The sequence below is a fragment of the Rhipicephalus microplus genome, unplaced genomic scaffold, assembly GCF_043290135.1.
Source record: "Rhipicephalus microplus isolate Deutch F79 unplaced genomic scaffold, USDA_Rmic scaffold_23, whole genome shotgun sequence".
NCBI classification, from domain to species: Eukaryota; Metazoa; Arthropoda; class Arachnida; order Ixodida; family Ixodidae; genus Rhipicephalus; species Rhipicephalus microplus.
In genome coordinates, this window is record NW_027464596.1 from 5,943,808 (window position 1) to 5,964,872 (window position 21,065).

General features: G+C 43.1%; 1 long non-coding RNA gene across 1 annotated transcript; it reads right to left on the reverse strand.

Moving 5' to 3' along the window:
- Nucleotides 1–17,789: 17,789 nt before the first annotated feature.
- LOC142786373 (uncharacterized) lies at nt 17,790–20,471 on the reverse strand. The gene is made up of 3 exons (XR_012889028.1): nt 20,188–20,471; nt 19,406–19,663; nt 17,790–18,812 (listed from the first exon to the last, which is right to left on the reverse strand). It is a non-coding gene; the product is annotated as an uncharacterized LOC142786373 (long non-coding RNA).
- Between the last annotated feature and the right edge of the window lie 594 nt (nt 20,472–21,065).

Consider the following 21,065-nt stretch of genomic DNA (forward strand, 5'->3'; position numbering starts at 1 on the left):
CGTCCCTGCAGTCATGGCGAAGTGACGTCACGCCAAGGACTCGCCTGCTCTGCCACCGACGCATGGCGACCATCGCCGGCACCGCTCTTCAGGGATACGGTGGTCAGTTCTTCATAATTTCGAGTGGCTTGTCACTAAGGGTACAAAGTGAAAATATTTGTTGGTGTTAAAAGTTAACTATGCTGCAAAAAGTAGAATCCATTTCGAAATCGAAAGCTCAGGAGAGCGAGACACTAGTTGTTTTCACCATGCACGTACTCCACGAAATTATTTCTAAGAAAATATTCGTGCTAAATGGTTCTGAATTCATTAAACCTTGGCATAAACTACGCGAGTAGGCATTTGTGTCGAAGTATTGCAAGTGAAATTAGGAAGTTTTCAGTTTACTAACAGCATTCCTATATACCGTGTAACTTATGTCTGCCTCTGCAGTTATTGTAGCTCTACAAACCGAATTTCGCTTTGGGATGCAGGAGCCTGTCTTTATTTCGATATGTGTATATTACAGAATCACTTATTGCAGTGAGAAAAAAAAATGGTAACCCTGGAAAGCACAAGTTGTTTTCGGGAAATCTGAAAAGTCAGTATACTCGGACCTCGCGGACATATTTCTTCTTATCAGTCGTCAGGAGTGCGTAGTCGCACACCCTGATTTACGGGAACCACGTCATAAACGGTAGTGTTCACTTCCCGTAGGAGCACTGCTGATAGCAATCGTTTGCAAAACAAACGCCAGAAAGTCGAAATTAACTATTTCATTGGCGGACTCCCCATCGTGGCCCACGTGACATTCAAACGTCCTTTGCCTCAGTAAGGCAACGATTAGTCTCGCACATGAAGTTCATATACAGATCGATGCTGTTTTGGGGTAATCACGCGTAAAAAACATTTATTCATCAGGTGGCTTTTTGAACTGGTACTCACAAGCTTGATGGCATAGTTGCTAGGATATGTTGCATGAAGTGAACTATGTGAAATCTGTAGCATTTTCTGCAATTTACTTCGGCTTGTTTTTCCAGCGAAAAAGAGCACCAAAATTATTACGAAAAATATGAAGCTAAATGACGTGATCAAAGCTGAGCAACTACACACAAGAAAGTCTAACGCGCGGTGGTATTCTCGGGAGAGCACAAAAAAGCGGCCAGGAGTTACTCTGTTGCGTCTGATGCATATACAAATTGTTGAAGCAAAACAATCACATCTTTTTAAAGGGATTTTTTGTGAACAACGCGACCTGAAATTCAAGTACGCTGTCGTATACGTTTTAGAAGCGCGACATGATTGCGAGGCACGCTGCCGAATAATTGTGGTCACCGTGCAATTTCTTATTTTGCTGCACATGCGTCGTCATGCTGTTCATCCCCGTCAAATTGCGGCTGGGCTGATGAGGTTGAGAATCGAAACCATCTTCGAGGTAAGCAGCGAGACACCATAACAAACCTTATCGAAGCCTGTACGCTGAAGCAAAAGCACCGTTGGCAATTCTACCGAAATAAAAATGTTAGGTTTTGCATGATCTTACCAGGAACATCCTTGATGCTGCTTTCGTCATTTATTTTAGGCGTGAGACAAGCAAAAAGTGAACGCTGGCAGCGCAACTGCGTTCGAAGCGAGCGTGTGTGATGTATACGCGCGCCGCAGCATAATTCGAATAGTACATGCCGTGACGTCATGCAAGCCTCCCGCTAGGTGGCGCCACTCCAACTTCTCGTGGTTTTTAGGCTATGAGTCCCACATCGATATTCTAAAACCATCATTAGGGCAGGTTTTGCTTCAATGAGTACTCCATTTTACGCTTCTATGTAAGAAACTCGTGACATATATTGTCAAAAGCCTTGGTAAAGTTCAAAAAGACATAGGCGGCAAAACAACTATTGTCAAGAATGTGATAAAGGCTTAAAGTGAAAAAGAAGGTTTGTTTCGCAAGCTAAATTCTTAGGGACATGGTGTGGATTTGTGGAAAAGTAACTACTGTATTGCAGTTTTTCTTAAGTGTGCATACAGAATATGTAAAAGAACTTTGCAGGGGATGCTGATGAAAGGGTTGGAAAAGTTGTTGAGGCGTAAATTTCTGCTGCTGGACATGCGAGTTAAGCCCACCTTCCCACCCTTCTTGTCGAGGAATGAAAGAACAAGACATAATGCCACTCATTCAGGCATTTGTTATCAGTTGCATAACCTATAGCTTTCCTTACCTGAGAGTCTTGAAAGCAGACGAGCACAAAATCGACAGTCATGCGTGTGACTCTCAAGAAGGCTCTGAACTTTCCACCGTGGACCCTCATAGAACGTCAACTTCAAATGGGGCTCCACAATAGCGTATCAGAAATATTCCATGCACACCACACGAATCAAGTCAAGTGCCTCGCCATCACTAAAAAGAGATGGACAACACTATCAGAACTTGGCATCGAAGCTATCAATGAGATAAGGGGAAAAAACGTATCCCACATCATTAGAGGCATGACTTTGTCATCAAACCACTACCACGCAACAAGCACGGGCAAAACTGTACGAGAACTACTCAGTTACTGAGGGCGCCTTCTTTGTCCATGCAGCTGGACCAGTCAACGGCAAATATACAGCAAGTGTCATTCATTGTGGAAAGCAGGTTGACTGTATGTCAACCCCGGACACAGACATAACTAGTATGGAAGAAGCAGGAATCGCCCTCGCCCTACAAAACCCAAGGTCCACATTCGTTCTAACAGATTCCAAAGCAGCCTACTGAATTTTTCGTAAATGCTACTTTGGCCCCATTGCGCATCGACTTCTTACACAATTCTCATCCTCACGCTCAGAGGGCGAATGGAAACAGCTGATATGGAGACCCGGCCACTGCGTATCTAGAGGCAATGAGCTCGCCCATACCTCGGCCCGAGAATTACTCTTGTGGAGCTCCAACCCCGGCATATTGCACCCACCCTCGGCTATGCGTATGGACCCACTCCTAACATGGACCGATATTCTAGAACATCAAAGACTCGAAAGGCGGAAACTTCTGCCCCCGGGAGTGAAGCTCAGTAAATCTCATGTAGCGTGGCGTCGCCTGCAGACCTTGTCTTACCTAAATCCATAAATACTGTCCAAGATACGCACCACAGTCCAGGTTTTGCGTCACTAAAAGAGCCACCCTGTACAACATGGTATGGGATTGCCCTCACAATTCACCACTACAGCCCAGAGCACAGCACAACACCGTAAGGTGGGAGGCCGCTCTGTCCAGCTCGGATCCGAAGACCCAAGAGGCCATCGTGAGACGAGCAAGAACAGCGGCCCGTGCCAATGGGATCCAGGACTAAGGATCCCACTCACCGACATTCCTTCCTCGGTCGCAAATAAATAGTTTATTCTCTCTCTCTGTCAGCAGGTAGCTAATGGGTGTTAGTTCAATAGCGTTGAAGAGTTCGTTTTGAAGATGTTCTGGCGTCAGCGTTGGCAGAAGCATCGGCATTGCTCCTTGTGAGTGGACAATCCGCATCTTGTTTATGGCCTAAAATTTATAAAAAGTGCCAATAGAATTATATTACAAATGTCCTAGTCCCAGTGAGGTCCGAACCCATGCCGTTTGCGTGGCAAGCTGGCGTTCTACGACACATGCAGCCGTATGCTTGAAAATGCATGAACACACTTTTTCCTTCTTGGAAAAGGAGTGAAAATAGCTTTCATACGATACAAGTACAGGTGTTCTCAATACAGGTTTCACAATACAACGTGTGGTATTGCAGTAATATGCCTAGTACAAGTGCAAGTTGCCGTCGGGCATCGTAAGAACGTGTGATTATGAAAGGGACTTGGTGGTTTAAAGCTGGCCACCCATTAAAACAAGCACACACGTTACTTGTGACCATGTATACGTTAGAGGTTCGTACACATTTCACACGCAAAAAAAGGTGATGGCTTGAACCATGCTAACTATTAGATAGAATGCCGCCGTTTGCGAAAGCTGCACTGACACAAACGGCTTTAAGCTTCATTTTCATTTTAGTAATCAACAATTTAAACTTTCTGACTTAGACAACACAATAAAACATATGCAGTAACGGGTAGCAGTACGCACTACGCAGTATCGAATTGAACTCTTACAGGTGAATCTTAAGGATCCACCATTTTTAATAGGTTCTTTAAAGATTCTTGAAAGTAGAACACATGATTAATGAACAGTACATGTCAAGTATTTTGCATAAATTCAATCAGAGCCAGTGCGTAATGGTAATTTGACACCTTTAGTTACATTTTCAATTCAAGTGGCTCAATGATAGCAATACTCCAAGCAGGTTTATCGTAACAATCAATATTTTAAAACGTACGTTTATAAAATAGGACAAAGTTGTTAGTAAAGGCAGAAATAGGAGGGTTGTGGCATACAATAACTGGTATCAACGGACCAGTGGAAAGAATCCATTCTATGGAGTTGTCATCAGAAAGGCCTATAAAACGAATTATGTGTAGGGTCCTTTGCAAGCAATGTTGGTAATGTGTGTACGTGGAAGGCCCTTTAGGCAACTTTTATCCCCTCCATCTTGGTAGTGTTTATCACCTTGTAAGCATCCTAGTTCAAAACTGAACCACACTTTTAGGCAGTTCAATACATTCGCTTTCTCGGTGCTTTTGTGAGAAAGCATTTATAATCAGCGGTGAACCAGGGCTTCTTACCAATACAGGATATTCCGTTAGAGGGGATAATCTTATGGGTCTGCTCACTTATTATACTTTAGAACACTGTCTGGTTCTCTTTCACCATGCGATAATGAAAATAGTTTAAAAAGAGATTAAGGAAGCCAGCTAGCTCAGTAGTATTGTTGTCAAAGTTGACCTTCCCGTAATACCAAATTAACATTTTGTCGACAGTTGGTAATATGGCGGGCAATATTAGGTTGAGCGAAAAGCTATGGTGATCGTTAAAGACTGCTATTCATAAAATATTGCTGAATACGCTTAGGTTAGAAGATAAGATTAGGTCGAGGAGGTTAGCGGCGTTGTTTGAGATACTTGTTAGTCCTCATACCAATTGTGTCATTTATTAAAAGGAGCAGAGAGGAAGGAATTCTTTAGATTGTGAAGAGACAGCATTTCAGGAGATGAGCATATCGTGTTATGAAACCAGGCCTTTCAATGTGGTCTCGTCAGCAATCACATCAGTGCGTGCTCCTTATAGCCTGCTCTGCCTACGTGCACTCAAGCGGCAAGTGCTAGCTATAATCAAACTATGTCTCATGTGGTGCGCCGCATGTGCTAAAACACGAACACCAATTCCGAATGGCGAATGCACAAGCTTTATTCAGAATATACAATAGATTCTAACATATTTGTGTGGTTGTGCACCTAGTGCTACTCATAAACAGAGGTTACTCATAAACGTGTTGTTGTGAAGTCACCTTCAATACGACGCCGGTTATATGTAAGCCTGAAAAAAAGTTTATGGCTCTTTTTTTTTCAATTTGCCCACATATCTACAGGCAAGGGACGTCCCACAAGATATATATGTTTTGTAAACAGACTTCAGTTTTGGATCACCCATATTTCATAGCAACGAGTTTATTTTTCATTTTTATAAGCACTACACTGAATTCTCGACATAACTTTCCTTGAGTTTACAACTGTGGCGTTCGTTTCAAAACAGGCAAATAATTTTACGCATGCCCTGTCAATCCAATGAGCCTCCACGAAGTTTTTTACGCTTGTTTCTAATAACTGTGGCATTCGCTGCCAGCCGAAATTGTTCGACATCTGAAAGCAAAGATTAGAAAGAAAACCATATACCAGAAAAGGAATGCGACTAAGCATACTAATCTGTTTCACCGAATGGCTGTTTTTCACTGTGTAATGCAAACATGCGGGTTTTTTATAGTTATAAAAATGAAACTGTGGCCTCGCTGCGGCACTCAGTGCACTGACCAAAAAAAAATCACATACAGATAATGTTCCTGACTAGTTCAGCAGTTACAATTGCCAAATAGTATAAAAATGGGGTTCGATGATTTCCATTGTGTGTCTTAGTTCTTTGAAATCTTTCTTGGAAAGAACCCTTGTTTTTTTTCTTCCTGGTCCTACTTGTCTCGGATAGTACAATTTCACATGGCGTACCACTGAGCTGGGCAAGATTTTTCCACTTGACTGAAGTCTACAGACAGTGTTATCTAGTACTAATGATGTGAAATTTAGTCATTGAAATGGACGCATTGGCTCCCAAGTTAAATTGCGGTATTTTTAAACGAAACAAAGGTATTGACCATAAACTGGTAAAGTATGGAGATGTAAATAAGGTCAACATAATCTGAAATTCAAGTCAATCTTTACTAAGAGTGAACGTGATGCTTATAATGGGTAATTGCTCGAAAAACAGAGCAGCCCACTCACATACTTCATTCTAGACGCAATTCATTATCGCTACACTGTTGAACCCAATAAATCAATTCCATTACGAAATCAGCCACTCGACATCGGTGTCGGCTCCAAGAGTGGTTGCACTTCCTGCTCCCTCGACATGCATTCTCCAGCAACCCGTGGAATGTGAACAAAGTAGGAAGCGCTGACTCGAAGGCAATAGCGATTAATTTATATTAAATGCCGCTTAGTTACTTTCTTTCATAGAAGTCCACGTTGCTGTGAAAACTGCATGAGCGTGAGATTTATGCTGGAAAGCGAAGTATGTTCAAAAGCAGTAACAATGTGCGCGTGCCTCATCTTCTTGGTTGTCTTAAGATTTCCCACTTGGCTCACTCTATAGATCCGTTTTAGGAATTCAACGGAGCTGAGACTCTTTATGCACATCTACGGTGCCCACTTCAAACTTCTAATATTGAAATCCCTAAGTCACTAACAGAACATCCGAATGCCACGCAGTGCTTATTTCATGGTTATTTTTAGTTTGAAACACGCACATTCGCTAAACTTCTAGAAACACCGACTTGAATGCAAATATTATGTTAAACAGATAGACCAGAAATCCCCACATGAGACAGTCAGCGGGTAAGCTCTAGCCATGTCACCCTGACAACTTTTAAATGATATATTCCTGCTGTATAAAGTCGCCGTGTTACGACAGGCACACGCCTTTCCTTCGCTCTGTCACAGTACACTTAATCCTACCAGAGTAGCACTGGGCGGCCTTCATCACTGTTATTTAAATGCGCACGGCTCTTTTAAAACTTACCTTAGGCTTTCCCTCGAATAAGTTGATTCGTCAGTTTTACGTGCCTAAACGCCAGCACGAGTCTGAGGCGGATTTCAGTTAAGCAATCTAAATTAACAAATAAGTTACGCTTCTTACGCGGCCGATAACAATGTGGGCCCCCTGGAATCTATGTATTAAGCGCGTAAGTTTTGGAACTCAATCTTTCTGAAGAAGTAAGCACGAGATGGCACACTTCCAGTGAAATATCTTTCCTGAGTGCAACCTAAACATTAAGGAAGGAGTGCGTCATACGTGTGACGAGAGGAACAGTCCTAGAGAAGTTGGACGCCAAGTTCGCTGTTGTAGCCCATTAAGATTTTTGTAGTAACGACCTAATTGAACCATCGACATGATTCAGCTGAGAGGCGGGACAAGTTCTACTAAAAAGTTCTCTGTTGACGGCAATGAGGTACTTCAACGAGGAAGCTATATTATAACCAAATCGGAAGGCATCCGTTGATGGGGCACTGCAAAAATAATTTCATTCCTTGAAAAGTTTTTTTAAATAATACAACTTGCAACAAAAGGACACCCACTTTCATTGTTTCAGTTGAGGCGTTAACGCGATTTTTAATTGGAACTCCACATGGTGTAAACTGCATCTGAATGTGGACGACAAAAGGGGATTTTCTCACGGGTGATTTCTTGTAAAATTTATAAACATCGGTGGTCTGAGAATATTTTATCACTGATACCAGCAGTACTATCAGCATTCTCTAGAGCCGAGTACACATCATCATGGAGCACTCTTCATGGCAGCAAAACAAGACATGATGGTAGTCTTTTCCTTCGTTAAGCGTCTCTTGAGTTGGTACTATACGTTTGTGGTGTCGAGACTTCAATCTTGGGTCGAAGTTTGCACATCCCCGCACTCTTAAAAAAATATTTACCAGCTACCTCAACTCTGCTCTTTTAAAACATTATTTATGGGCTCTATAGTTCAATAAATCCCAACCATAATCTATGTGAATCAAGTCATAATCAAGGTATGACTTCACCGGTGCGTATCATATATGATAATGTCCACTTGCAAATTCGACTGCACAACTGTGTCCCACCGCGCTGGTCTAGTGGCTAAGGTACTCGGCTGCTGATCTGCAGGTCGCGGAATCAAATCGCGGCTGCGGCGGCTGCATTTTTGATGGAGACGGAATGCTGTAGGCCCGTGTGCTGAGATTAGGCTGAACGTTAAAGAACCCCAGGCGGTCAAATTTTTCGAAGCCCTGCACTATGGCGTTTCTCATAATCATATAGTAGTTTAGGGACATTAAACCCGACATATAAATCAATCAATCAGTGCACAACTGTGCTCATCTGACGAATATACATCAAGCGGTAGGGTATATAAAATGGGTATGCGTGTGAATATATGTGCGTTGAAGGCGAGGGCCGATAAAAAGGAAGGAAGCAACAAAAAGGAGAAGGCAGAGAGTTTAACCACAAATACATCCGGTTGGATACCCTACACTGGGGGACTAGGGAGGGTCCATAAGTGCTTAAAGAAATTATAACTTTCAAAACGTATGTGGATGCACAAATTTTAATTATAAAGAACGCTGGCAGTGCTGACACATAAACACGTCCTGGTGCGCCAACAATACCTTTATTTCATATCGACTTCCGTGCAAGTTGCCAGAGGAGTGTGCATGCACGTGATGACGGCTGAAAGACTAGATGGAAGCTCCTTTTACACTACCAATTTCTTTGGGAGTCATTATCCGGCGCAAACAAAGTGCCTTTTCACTCGTACCACCTAATTAAACAAGTCAAGTTTACTGCTTGTGTTCGCCGTTTAAGAAAACTAGGGAGGCAATTAGGATGGTATTACGAGAAGAAGACCCGGCCTTCCTACTTTCGACGGCGCAGATTTTCACTTTGTTATCAAAACCGCGTAGTAATCAACTTCAGCTTATTGTGAAGAAAACTAATTTTGAAAAGCCGCCACGTTAAGTACAGAAGTTGGAACACGAAGCTAGGAAAGACAATGTGACTGACACATTTCATCACAATAGCACTGTTTTTCTGATGGCAATTTTCACTGCAAGTTGGTGTCAAAATTTTTTTCTTTCAACTGATGCCGGTTGCTTGCATAACGCTTCTACCAAGGAGGTGCCTTTCTTCTGCCGCTCTCATATCGATGCAAATTCTTCAAAAAGACCGTGTCGAAAAAAGGTCTTTGAAAATTTGCTGCGTTGTCCTTCAGCGAAGTATGGCGATGGTGGCGAAAAAAATAAAGTATGAGCCGTTATCTCACTCGGACATTCTGCGTAACAGCCAAGTATTCTTATACAGAGTTACGGTACTGCTGTCAACCGCTCTCGAGGCGTAATAATGTCGTCACTATACAGATGCCCGATCGGGTGATGAGTAACGTCAAGGGATGTAACATTGAGTGGTAGCCGTGACGCACCAAGTGTCATATTATGTGACTTGCGTAACGAATGACACGTAAATTGTGGGATTTCAGCACGCTTTACACCGGAGGGCGAGAAGAAAGTAGAGCGAAAGACATGGCTGGGAAAGTAGGAGGAAGAGCCTGGTACTTACAAGTAGAGCCTTGTCCCGTGCATTACTTTCTTCCTGTGCTCGCGTTTTTCCGCAAATTCTGGGAGCTACAACTCCCTCCTTGTGAGAATGAATGAAGAAGCCTTTCAGGATCTCTGAGGTGGACAACCGCCACGTCAGGCAGGGGCTAGGAACCGTGCGTCCACCTGAAGCGGCACAGAGAGAGAGGCAACGAAGTTCTAATCAGACAGCTTCTAGTCATTGGATGGCCACTACACAGTGATCTTGAGCCGCAACGCAAAAAGGAGACTGCTACAAACTTCGTCGACGGTGAGTTTACCTACCGTACAGGCTACCCCGCAGCGTCGGCGACTCACTATATTCTTCATGGCTGTGGACCTTTCAGCCAACCTACGGTGGCTTAACAGGAAAGTTTTTTATGCATATGTCGAAGGACTCCCTCCAAATGAGATTTAAGACGTGAGGGTCAACTCACAGAATAATGTTCTGATGGTTGATGTTCTACACCGTGGTGCGCTGCAAAGCCTACAGATTTTCACGGAAATCGACAGTCACAGTTAAATCAGTGATCCCCACTGACTTAAGGGCAGTGCTGGCGTCATTTATGACACCCATATTTCCAATTGATCTGACGATTATTCTATCTTGATAAAGCCAACTACAGGCGACATTCTCATCAAGCGATCGCTAGGGTCGGTCAGTCACGTTGCCTGAAGATTGTTTTTGTGAGAGACAGTCTTCCACCTTGCGTCAAAGTTGGCTACGTTCGCCACCAGGTCAGTCCATACATGCCGAAGCCCCTACAATGCTACAGATGTTTCAAGATAGGACATGTAAAGGGAATGTGTACCAGCGATTTTGTGTTCGTGCGGTGTGCCGAACCTATTTCAGAAAACACCTGCCACGCAACTACGCTCAAATGCTGCAACTGCCACGGCGCTCATAAAATGGCATCTAAAGATTGCCCGCGAGTGCGAAATGAGCGCGCGGTGCTGAAACCTGTGGTGCGCGACAATTCAACACACAGAGAAGGTGCTGCTACTGTCAGGCGACGTCGGCATCACTACCGAAGATCATCACGAAACGTGACATCTGCCGATAGAGACACGCCATCTCCCGCATAAGCAACTGGCCACTCACAATCAAGCTCTGCGAAGACGGATACAACCAAAACAAAAGCAGGGTCAACACTCCCACCTCGTGAACAGTGGCCTTTCCTTTCACGAACACAGCCTGATTCAGAGGTGCATTGAATCCCGCCAACCTTGATGCCCTCACGAACCACCGATGCAAAGACTGAGGATTGCCAGGTCATTAACATGTTGCAGACCCTTTTGAGCGCAATGCGCATGCTCCTGAGCAACACCAACACCCTGTCAGCGCAGAGCACCCTGCAGGTGCTGGTTACTTTGAGTCTGGTGCTTGCAGCTCTTAGCTAAAACTATGGCCCGCGACACGTTATACTTTTGAGAGGAGGTCAAGAACACATCTGTTCTTCAATGGAATGCCAGATGGCTTAGGGCACGTATGTCTGACTTCCAGCATTATGTATTCACGAACCAGTTCTCAATAATTGTGATTCTTGAAGCAAACCTGTCAGCTCACATCGGACTGTCTGGATATGAGTGCTTTATGTCTTCTACCCATGGAGAGCGCACCAAAGTGGTTGTGTTCATACGGTGCAACCCATGTTCATCACCCTGTACCCCCTGACGAAGAAAATCAGTACATTTACCTAACAGTAAAAAAAAAACAAGAAGACCGAATTCACAATCACCGGAGCCTTCTTTCCTCTGTCAAGTCATCTAGAGCGCGAGTGTTTGTGCGGAATTTCGAATGAAACTTTCCAGCCATGGGTGATTACTGGTGACTTCAATGCCCACCACCACTTATGGGGAAGCTTTAGGGTCAACACTATATGTAGACAGTGCCTTTCGCTTCTGAATGTGAACTCACCCTCGTGAATGAAGGCAGCCCTACTTACCTGCGTGGATCGGCATATAGTAGTTGCCTGGAGCTCACTATCGTCTCACGCTTGTTCGCCAGAAGAGTGAACTGCTTTTTGGATATGGAAGCAAGGGGTAGTGGCCACATTCCAACATACCTGGAGATTGACGGGTTTCCAAGTCTCAAGTACCCCAGAGCCGTACAGTGCGCCGATTGGCAAAAATACAAGTTAATCATAGAAAATTATGTTGGCGGCTCACCCTTCAACCTAGATGACGCAATGAAGAGTACCCTGCAGTCCAGTACGCGTTCGCTTGTGGTGAGCTCACCTCGAAGTAATATGGATATTGAACTCGAGAAACTCCAAGCGATTCGTCGTCGTGCAGAGCGATGTTATAGGCGGACGAAATCGTTTGATGGTCTGAGAGTGGCCAGACGCAAACAAAGAAAATACGCCGTCACATGAACAAGTGGGATAAGCGACGATGGGTATCTTTTAGCGAGTCTTTCGATCCCAGAAGCCTCTGTCACTATTCTGGAGAACTGTCTGTGGTCTTCGTATAACCATTACTCAGCGCTACTCATTTAATCTAGCTTTTATTCAGAGAGGTAGACATCCCACTCATGAAGCCAGAGGAACAGCCCACTCTTGCCTTGACTCTTTAACTTCGCCTGAACAGCGGCTAAGGGGTTCGACCGCCGATTCGAAGGTCTCGGGTTCGACCTTAGCAGCGGTGGTCGCATTTCGATGGAGGCCAAAAGGTTAGTGGCCCTTGTACTGTATGTTGCCAGTGCACCTTAAATAACTCCAGATGATCGAAATTCCTGGAGACCTGCATTTCGGCGTCCCTCATAATCATATCATGGTTTTGGGACGTAAACACGAGATATTATTTTCCATTGACTGACTGTATTCTAACGGACTGAATTACTTACTTCTCTTCAACAGCGCTACACTGTACTGACAGCCTCAGACAGATGCATAAAGACGGTAGCCCATTTAGTTAATGCGGACGCAGCGGCTGATGCAGTATACGACGCGGCGCAAGATCCTCATGCAGCGCTTATATTTTACCGCATAATAACATTTTATGTTTCTTGTGTATGGCGTTTGTTTCTTCTACGTGTTCGGTATAATGACCACATGTAAAAAATAAGTGAGCAGTTTTGCCAGTCATGTGATGGCGGCACTGCATTTTGTTTCACGCATCGCGGCTCTGGATTGCGCGAATGATTTCATTGAGGATCTGGTTTAGAGAAATGGAATACCTAAATTACGCCAATATAATTGTGTTACCTTAGGAAACGAAGCCTATCAGGGTTATTAGCACTGAAAATGTGGATATCCTGCGATGCTGCATACAACACCACACATGCGGATGGTTTTCTTTCATTATTAGCACACTGACAATGGTAGTGAGAACCACTTTGTAGTGGCGGTGGTAGACGATGAATGGTTCCGTGACCATTTTCAGCTAGACTTAATAGTTGCTTTTCGACAAGCGTGGTAGTCACGCTGTTCTTTTGATATCTTTAATTGTCATGGTCTACCCAATGCAGTCTTAGAAGGAATTGAATGAGCGGCTAACCGGGTCTCCCTTTGCATATGAAAACGCTAAAAGCATGCATATATAATGAAAAACCTTTGGGTGTCATTCTAAGCCCTCGTGTGAAGTGAGAAGCATGCGTTCCCAAATCTTTGCCGGAAATGTGTGAAAGGGTGTTCACATTGTTTACAGGCACTTTATAATCCGGAGTGCGGTTTTGATGCTTGTGTTGTATTCTGTGCTGAGCTCTACCTTGTATGTTTGAGTACAAAGAAAAATAGGCTGTATAACTTCAATTTTTTAAGCGTCTCTAAATCATAGAGAAGTCAAAATTTCCCACGTGAGTACATTGAACACGTTTGTCGACTATTGTTTATACTTCTACAAATGCCGTTATACGCCGATCGATATATTTTTTATCCGTTGACCTTGGTCGTTCCTTAGCGTCCGAGATGACCGAATGTAAGGAGAGCGCGCATCTGCAGGCAGAAGAACACTCAAGTGCAACCGTCCGTTGATAACTTAGCGTCCTCGTGTTTTGTGTTTCGCCCACGCATTTTGCGGCTTACAGAGAAGAAGCCGTTGTGGGATGTCCATATGCAGTTGCGTTGTAAAACAACGTCACTGCGAACAGATCTACCAGAAAATATGTACGCATATCCTCAGCCGAGGTAAACTAAAAGACAAGAATCTAGATCTACTCAACCGGCGACAACAGCTTAATATAAAAAGAGCTGGAGTTTCTAACTACACATGCGCACATCTTCTGGTATTATTGTTGTTCTTTTTGCGCTTTCTGTGCGCTTCTGGGGCCGAATTCACAAAGCTTTTTCTTTGGCTACGCATTTTCTTTGCCAAACATTCTCTTATCTGGAGGGATTACTATAGCGCGGGTATGAATTTAACTTATTCGGCACTTAAGAGGGCAAGGAGGACACACGATAGCCGATGAAACGACAAGAAAAGAAAGAAGTGTGTGCCGATAATATCAAGGTAGCACGCAAAGCATCTAGCGTCGAGAGTATACGATGATAGCCAATGATTTGCTGCATCTAAGTTTCAGTTCCGCGAGCGTCTGCTACAGCGCTTACGGGATGCCGCGTACGTTGTAACAGACGTTTTGGTGGGCTGTGCAAAGCGAAGCACTAGCCTTTAATCAACGACTGTAGCTAAAAAAAAATAATTGCTCGATGGCCTTAAGCCACCGAGCAATCCATGCACTATCTCGCCAAGTACAAGTAAACAACACTCCAGGTGCACCACATAATTGAAACCACACATAAATGGATGCATGCAATGTTTGAAAATGTGCAGCATCGCAGGATATCCTGCGATGCTGCACATTGAAGCTGCGCTGCTACTTAACTAATTCGGTGCAATCTAGCACGGTATAGTGGTGAACGTAAGGGTGTTTTGTACCTATAGTCAAAGGTAGCCTTTGTTAGAATATTCTTATTACAAGACACATGAGCGACTTTGGTGCCTGCAGACGAATTCTGCGGAAATAGATAACAGCGGTAATCAAATGAAATTGTGAGCGCAATTTCGCTGGTTCCATGCACCGCAGCATTTTTATAAAGCCGGAATGCGAGAACGTGCATACGCTTACGCTTAGGTATATGTCTACGTAAAATGAGGGAGACTCGTCGGGAGGTGTCTCAGTGCTAATGCTTTTCACAAAACATGGTGCAAATATTTCGTCCAGCGTTGTTTGAGTGCGCAAAGAAAGCAAGGGACGTGTATACGAGTCTTGAGGTCGAGAGACGTTATCACACGTGCGAAAAGGATGAAAAGAGAGAGAGAGAGACTCTCGTTTCGGCTTCGTGAAAGCTTGAAATTGATAGATACTAAAGACAATTTTCTGGCCCAGCAGACGTCAGGGAAAGTCTCCGCAAAAAAGCGTCAGATGTTCGGAGAGCATAAAAAAGTGGAGTACGCGTTATATGGGAGTGACAGCCACTCAGAAAGCGAGATGAAGTGTGACTGTCCTTAGATGTGAGAATCAATGCTAATTAGGAGAGTTGAGTTAATGAGCCAAAACTTTCCTAAATAACGATAATGGAAGCAAACTGAGCCTTCATCTAGTGAAAGTGACACTAGTGACAGTGAACTCATAATAGTTGATTAGCGTTGTCACAGGCCGATATAAATTTTTATTTTCTTATTTATATTTGGCAGCCCCGCCACGGTGGTCTAGTGGCTGAGGTACTCGGCTGCTGACACGCAGGTCGCGGGATCAAATCCCGGCTGTAGCGGCTGCATTTCCGATGGAGGCGGAAATGTTGTAGGCCCGTGTACTCAGATTTGGGTGCACGTTAAAAAACCTCAGGTGGTCGAAATTTCTGGAGCCCTCCACTACGGCATCTCTCATAATCACATAGTGGTTTCTGAACGTTAAACCCCACAAACAATCATCATTTATATATGGCAAACTATGAGAAGGTAGCCTACGTTAGAGCCGGCTATCCCAACGTCATCACAGTAATGTACAAGAATAAATAGCGCATGGTTATACAGTCACACGTGGCGGTTTCTATCTTCTATAGTAACCTTGGGCAAACGCATTCTAACTATTTTTTCTATTTTCGACAAAGTTTCACCGGACGTTTTTGCATTTGGCTTCATTCAAAGGAATGACGATATATCAGCAATAGGGCGAATGCAAGCACTGCTGCAGTGGACGAGCGGTTACAGCGCTCAACTACAATCTAGGAGGTACTTGGTTCGATTCGCAGAATCACTGAGCACTTTTTTTTCAAGAGGTTGCCCGGCCTGACATTACGCGTGGTGACGGGTACAAATTTTTTGAGAAGTAGGCTTTCGCACTTGCCTCTTTCACTCCCGTTTTGACCCAAAAGCGCTGTACTTTGCTCCTTCAAAAATTGCGTTGCAAAAATTGCAACTATGTACACCCATACACACATACATACACTCAGGTGTAAATATTAAAATGAATGGCTATAAAACAACAATTCTAATACACTCCTTTTGAATATACTACAGAAAGTAACTTCCGAGAGAAATCCACCGGCACTGTTATGTCTGAACACGGTGTTTCTCGGACCATCTCGCAAAAGCCTGATGCATAGTTTTCCGCTGCTGTCCAGTCACAAGCAGTTTTTATAAAAAACACAAGAATAAAGCCCTTGACAATGTCATGTTAAAGAAAATGGCTTTGCATCAATATTTTGTACATGTCTGCAATATCACTCTGTTTATTTACATAGCTTGGCTCATTCACAACCCACTAAAAAAGCATGTTAGGACACTTGGCCTGAAAGTTGGCACAGCGCGAGTAAATTCTAGACAATACATGAATAATACAATTATAAGCTACTAAGCTCCTTGGTGCAAACAGTGTTTATATTGACAGCTATAGGTGCCATTTCGTTTCTTCAAAACACTTCTCAAAAGTAGAATCAACTTTATTTAGCTAAAAGTTTCTATTCTGGCGCGTCGTGGTGGCTCAACGGTGGAAGTGACTCTTTCGGCCAAGAAAACAAAGACCAATTATTTTTCCAGTTCGTCAATTCACCCCGTGCTAACATTGAGGCAGCTGGTAGGAGTGCTTTTGGAGAGAGGAAACCACAACATTCCCACCAGTTGTGGCCTTGGGTAGCTACTTCACTTGGACAAAAATGATGAAAAACACTCCTCAAGAAGACTTCAAAGTTCGCACATCAACACAGTTCCCATACAGATGTCTATTAGTCTGCTTGAAAAATATTGAGTTTACTGGTGGGCAAAGACTGTACACTATGTGAGGTGATACCCCAGTGCACTGCATGTATGTCTTGCTGCTGGCCTCAACTGCAATGTTGCTCAGCACATATGTGTAAAATAACAACTGATACTATGCCACTGCAAAGTAATTATGTGTCATTTGCATGAAACAGAACATAAACATTTGCCTTCAGAACATTTTGCCTTCAGAAACAGAACATAACAACATTTGCCTTCACAAAGTTCAAAAAATGTAAATAACTTTCCACAGAGTTTTCACAGTTCATCTGAGGATAGTAATATTGGTTGTAAACACATTCTTACTTCAACTAACAAACTATTTTAAGATGCCAGATTCAATATTAGAGTATACCAACACTTTTGTAGGGCTAAACAATTGTACAGGCACCTAGAAAAACACAAGTTAATGCATGCTATAGCTACATATAAAAATAAATACTTTTATTTCTAGTCTGAGTAGAGCTGCATAGATGATAAGTCACTTGCATTACATTATGAACAAACCTATCCGAGCAAAGTATATATTTAAAAAGTTACACTTACGCAGTAGATAAGTAGACTGTTGAATGACGGACAGGCAGTGGGATAATACCCAAGCACTAAAATCTACTGTTAATATATACTAGGAGTAGTGATGATCCTCTTCCTTCCAAATGAATTTATCCACAAAGATTCACTTCCCAGAGCTTTTACACTCATGGCATCATTGGTGCTATACAAATGAGTGTACACTGAAGGATTACATCGACTAAGTACAAGATTACTGCATTCATGGCTTTACTTCTTGTACTACAAAGAATGCAAACACAGTTATCATTGGCGACCATGAATGCTGTGATTTCTGGCATGTAAATTTAGAGGCACGCAGGCACTTAACACACATGTTAAAAACTTCAGCTCAAAAATATTTGCCCACTAACACTACAGCAGCCTTTAAATTAGTGTCATAGTTTGGTATCTTCCATGCAAAATTTAAATAATTTCGAATACAAGCAAAGAAACTGCTGAATAATGCACTGCTAAGAAGTTAAGCAGCAGCTGCTCCTGACATCACAATGTGCTCTTTCTGCTGTTGTAAACTTTGAGCAGGAGAACAGTCACTGGCAGTCCCTTTATACTTGTTGGTCTTCTGTGCTCTGTTCTTGATACCCTGTACATGACCGTGGAGCACCGAACCCCTTGTTACTGCTGGAACTTAGAAAAATACAGATCATTGTTACAACCATGCTACATGCAAGAGTGTATAGTTGTCAATTATGTGCTAATATTTACAGATATTGTATTTTCAGAAGCCAATGACAAGCCTCAACACACACACACACACACAAACAGTGAAGACTGAAAATATATTTAATATGATACAAGAGCAAAACTACAATGTTATAGATGAAGGCATGAAACTTCTAACAGGCATAAAAAGCCAATAGAGTTTCTTCTATTTCGACTTTACAATAGGTGCGAGAAGTAGACCACAAATAAGTTCACTAAGAAACACAAGTTATTCTGCATTACAACACAACAGCCAATGTTCATAACTTTAAGGCTGTCTGACATAGCCAGATCACCATACCGCATATAGGAGCAAATGGGCAGTCTAGAAGACACAAAGAACTTGTGGATTATGAGTGTGCTTGTTGCTGACATCTATTATTTTAAATGAAGAAAACCTTTCAAAAATGCACTTCATCAGGGGAAATAATCATACGCAACAAACACAACGGGCTCCTACAGGTGCCACCAACACTCAACATTATTGTTGATACCAGTGTCTTGCCGGATGGATATGCTGCGTCCTGCACAGAACACCAAAGGAGCGCTCCATGACTTGGATTGCATGTGTGCTAGCTGCATCGCTCTGCTGCTGAAATAGGCTAGCCACAGACAGAGAAATGAGAAGCCATGGCTTTGAAACACACTGAACGTCATCTTTAAAGATCAACAATGCATACTTAGATCAGGTACAATTTGTAGAAAAATATATATCACTATGCAATCGTGGTGAACATGTTCTGCTGAAACACAAGCAACCGCACTGAGAGAGAAAAAGCTACATTAGGTGAAAGATGCAGTTACCGGCCCTATGTCATCTGAGGCTTCTTCAATAGGTCTTTCTCCTTGCAAGTTGTGAATAGCCAGGCAATTTTCACCCACTTGCTATTTCCTTCCAGAGCACTTGATCCACAGAGGGAGTCACAAGCTCGAGAGCACAATAAGGAATCAAAGTATTTGTGCTCGTTTCAAAGCACAAGCTTTCGAGTCTCAGATTATTGGAGTTTCATTCATAAGCTGCAGGCTTTCAGCTTTCAAAATTCTTAATTACCTTGCAATTTAGTTCTATAAATGTTGAATATGAATTATGTGTAAGAATATTACAGGTATCCACTGAAAGCAACCATGCTTGGGTTTTAAATTTGTGCACAGTAAGTGGTGTTCACGTAATCGTATGTATTAAAGAAAAAGTAACCTTGCTGCCAGCCGTTAGGCAGTTTTGTGCCCTCGAAGCTCCCAAGCAGATCGCAGTCCTTCCAGATGAGGCTGCTATGCATGCTTCCACGCCACAACCGCTGAATGATAACAGTCCCAGCAGTGACATAGGCTTGCACAGTTAGGGAGAACGTGTCCTTCCTATTTTTGTACAGGTGCTCCAAGTAATGATGAGGATTGATGTGCCAGAATGTGCAACCGATGCATCACAGGACCTTAACAAACCAATCTCTGCGATCTGTGAAGAGCCAAAAACGAGATATTTAAAAACAATCATTAAAAGCACTCACTTCTAATACTTATTTGAGGAAGCTATCACTTCGTTAAAGTGACCAAAATCCGCTATAATCACTTTGAAATAAACTGAAGCCTCATGTAAAATTTACGTACCGCAATAATACGTGCCGCAATATGTCCTACTGAAGTATTGTACTACCACAGTGGTAATCGCCTATAGAACTAATTTTCCAAAATAACATAAATTTTTTAAGTGCAACCTGACTCCTGAAAAATAAATTCACATTAACTTTCCAACTATCAAACGTGGTTAATCGACAGGCCCAACCTCATAATCACACAAGAGCTCACTTTTTATGTATTTGCTCCATAATATATGTATGTATATAACAGTACTAGTAAATTTTTCACGCTTCAACTTACCATAGAGAAACATTACATCTGATGGGCTTAAAAACTTGCACACGTTATAGAAATGCGTGAATTATAGTACCGGTGAAATTTAGTTCTGCAAGGTGGACTCACCGATGGCAGCATTTAGTAGCCGTCGGTGTCATAAGGAACCAAGTACGGCCAGCAGGCGAAGGGCATCTGCAGACTGGAAGCTGCCAATGACAGCAATGAAGGGCTGGCCAGGCGTGCACGTCCATTGATAAAGTGTAAGAACTGGCCATGACCGGCTGTTGTCAAGGCTCTAGTGCCGTGCAAAACGATGGCCAGACGAACTCGGAAACCTGTAGTTAGGTGATATTGGCCTACAACTTCATCCAAAGCAAGGCACCGGTGAAATCTTTGCTTTTTCTGGGGGCCGGAAGGAACCTTGAAGGTCGCGGGCTCTCGCTGCCACATAAAACTCTCAAGTTGTTACCGAAGAACAGTCTAGGCGCGCTTCCAAAGTAACACAATCCACAACAGAATGTAGCATCTCGCAGTTTTGGTTGATCACATCACAGCGCTAGGACTATGGTTATCACAAAAAGGAGAAGTGACGACTTAACAAAAAAAAGCGGCAAGCTGCCCCACTACAACTTCGCAGGGCAAAACAGTTATCAACGCTGTCTTTCAATTTTCGGTCACACGAGCACAGCTTGTTCACAACTCTTGGAACGTCAACACAGCACCACTGTTCACAACGAACATCGTTTCACTCCCCGACAGTACATTGCTCTCAAGTAAAGAGAAGCGTACGGGCTAACTAGTGGCGAAGCAAGAACCGAGCGCGTAGTTCATATGTTTCCGTACGTACTTGGGGTCACTCAAGTAACGTGCCAAAACGCTGTCGATCCGAAATGTTGCACAGCACCCAACTGAGAGACTGGAAAGTCAAGCGAACGAACTGTTACCGGCACACAAACACACATTGCAGGCTTCTCGAGTGCTAGTTGCCGTCGATACATCGACGC